The sequence below is a fragment of the Podarcis bocagei genome, assembly GCF_964188305.1.
Source record: "Podarcis bocagei genome assembly, chromosome: 12".
Classification (NCBI taxonomy): domain Eukaryota; kingdom Metazoa; phylum Chordata; class Lepidosauria; order Squamata; family Lacertidae; genus Podarcis; species Podarcis bocagei.
This window is the reverse complement of record NC_138137.1, coordinates 41,252,008-41,254,816: the sequence shown is the minus strand read 5'-3', so window position 1 is coordinate 41,254,816 and position 2,809 is coordinate 41,252,008.

The window sequence follows — 2,809 nt, the reverse complement described above, 5'->3', positions numbered from 1 at the left end:
AGGTGAGAGTTCAGTTGTTGATGGTGCAGAGACACTGGTGTCTCCATCAAGTAGAAAAAACAGGTTTGCTTGCCCTCTGTGTCACTCCTAAGGAAAGGGTGCTTGTGACAGATCCTGGTCCTGTTTACTGGGCTTTCATCCTCATTTGTTTGCAATGAGATTAGATAACATAGTGATTTGTTTGTGGGGAGGTCAGGATTAAGCAAGAAATGCCCCACACTTTCCAGTGCATTTCCTCATCATTCTTCTTACCGCAAAAACAACCCCCCAAAGTAGGGGCTTTAATTTTTCAGCCTGAATTTGATGGCATGTGATTGAATCCCAGCGGGAAATAGTCTGCAAGCATCCTCTCTCTGAAGTAGAGATGTAAGAAGGAAGGGGTTCCCATTCTGTATTTGTTGCACTCATCATGGTTTCCATTCTGCTGCAATCCGTCTTCTGCCAAGAACTGTTATTCATCTCACTGTCTACTAGGGTTGAATATAATGTAATTAATGGCACAATTCACTATGTAATTACACACCATTCATTTCAACACAAAGGAAGTATCAGAAAAAGGGGTTGTGGAAAAACAAACATAATTATGTATCATTTGTGGACTAAACATGTGCCCGAGACATACTTGCCTGATTTCAATTCCTGACCACAAACGATCATACAAACTGCAGAAAATTCTGCTCTCTTGTCCACTTCAAGTGAAATTATCCACCATCCGTTCTCCTAAGTAATTGGTGGCAGATCTTGTTTGCCCTTTCAGACATTATTTCTGTGTCCCAACAAAACCATTCAGAAGAAGGAGATGGACAGACAGATTTGCAGTGGAACATTACTCCATAAGATTATCAAGATACAAAAGAATATTTACTGAGCACATATGATGCAAATCTATCTTACGCTTCAGGCTCAGAGCTAGAATGTCAACACTTGTTCATGTCCAGTGGACACAGATTTATGTCAGTTTATGCTCAGCAGGGTCTATGTAATAGGAAGGAAGATGAAGGTGGAGCAGGACAGAGATGCTGACAGCCCGAGGAAGTGGAAGAACATCTGTGACCATGTTAAAATAGCAGCAGTTATGGCATTGCACAGGATATTCTCACAGAGGCTACAGCAGGTGCTTGCCTCAAAACATAGCCATAAAGCAAGTTTTGGAACATTTTGGGAGGCTGTGAGAATCAAACTTCGGAGGCTGCTAGATCAAGGATTTCATTGTGGCTGCGGATTACATTTCCATGTTTTAACTGGTGTCATGTTGAAATGTGTCCTCCAATTTCTCAAAAGTTTAGTACCCCTGCTAAATAAGCTTCCATTTTTCTGCATCTTTCTCAAGGTGACCATGGCTGACTGGGCATTTGAATTCTGGCCTCCCAAGTCCTAGTCCAAGATGCTAACTGCCATACCACACTGTCATTGTGTTAGATAAATGAGGGGAAACTCCCCAATTCTTCCTTGGATGGACACTTTATCTTAGGGTTACCAGACATCCCCGGTTACCAGGGACAGGCCCCAGATTTGCAAATCTTTTCATTTATAATAAATTTTTATTAATTTCCCAACAAAGTTATACAATTTTATCCAAATTTTTAACAAATTAAATTTTTTTTTTACTTCCTTCAGCTGCTCTGGTAATCATCCATAGTTGTTCTTCCATACGCATTCCCTTCATTGTATTGCCATTTGTCTTCCCTCCCCCTTCTATTTCTTTTTGACAATACATCTTAACTTTTACAGTGCTTCTTGAAACCCCACTAGCGTTGTTTGCACATCACACACATTTTTCAGATACTCTACAAACTTTTCCCAGTCTTCAGTAAACTTTTGGTTTCTCGCATATCTAACTTTCCCAGTTAGTTTGTCCAATTCCGCATAGTCTGTCAGTTTCATTCTCCATTCTTGCATCGTTGGTATTTCCTCATTTCCATTTCTGGACCATTTCTGGATTTGCAAATCTGTCCCCGCACATATTCCGTCCCCAGAATGTCCCCGGATTTGCAAATCTGTCCCCGGGAAATGTGGCAGTGGCAGTGTCAGCAGCCCAGAGCCAGCCTGGTAGTGCAGTTGGCTCTGGCTGGCTTCAGGAGCTGCTTGCTGCCGCCACCACTGCCGAAAGGGAACCAGGGATGTCCAGCAGTACAGATCTCCTGCCCCCTTCATTTTGACAGATTGGGGGAGGCTCAGGAGTCACGGGCGGGCGGACATTGCCAAGGAGGGGCACAAGGCACGTGGTTTCTCTGCCAGGCAAGGTGCAAAGCCCTTCTTTTGACCCTGTGAAACATAAATGTGCAGAGGTTTTTTTAAAAAAAACAACCTGGGCAACAGCGCGTTGCCGGCCCATGAATCCTGAGCCTCCCCCGATCAGTCAAAACAAAGGAGGAAGGGGGCAGGAGATTGGGGCAGGCTCGGGAGTCACAGGCAGGCGGCGTGCCATTGCCCAGTTTTTAAAAAACTCTGCACATTTATGTTTCACAGGGTGCAAAAGAAGGGCTTTGCACCTTTATACAATATGCATGTGTGCTTGGGCCCAGGGTCTTTTGCCTCACCATCCCCGCTACTGACTCCCTGTTGCTAAAGGTAAAGGTAAAGATTGGTCAGGATTGGCTTCTCTGCTCAGATGGGAAGCAGCTTCTGAAAGTCTCAGGCAGCATCTTTCCCCACATCTGTTGACTGAGATATAAACTGGAGAAACTGGTGGCAACTGGGAACATGCAAACATAGAATGTAGGCACATAGGAATACTTCTCTGACCATTAGGTCCAGTCGTGGCCGACTCTGGGGTTGCGGCGCTCATCTCGCTTTATTGGCAGAGGGA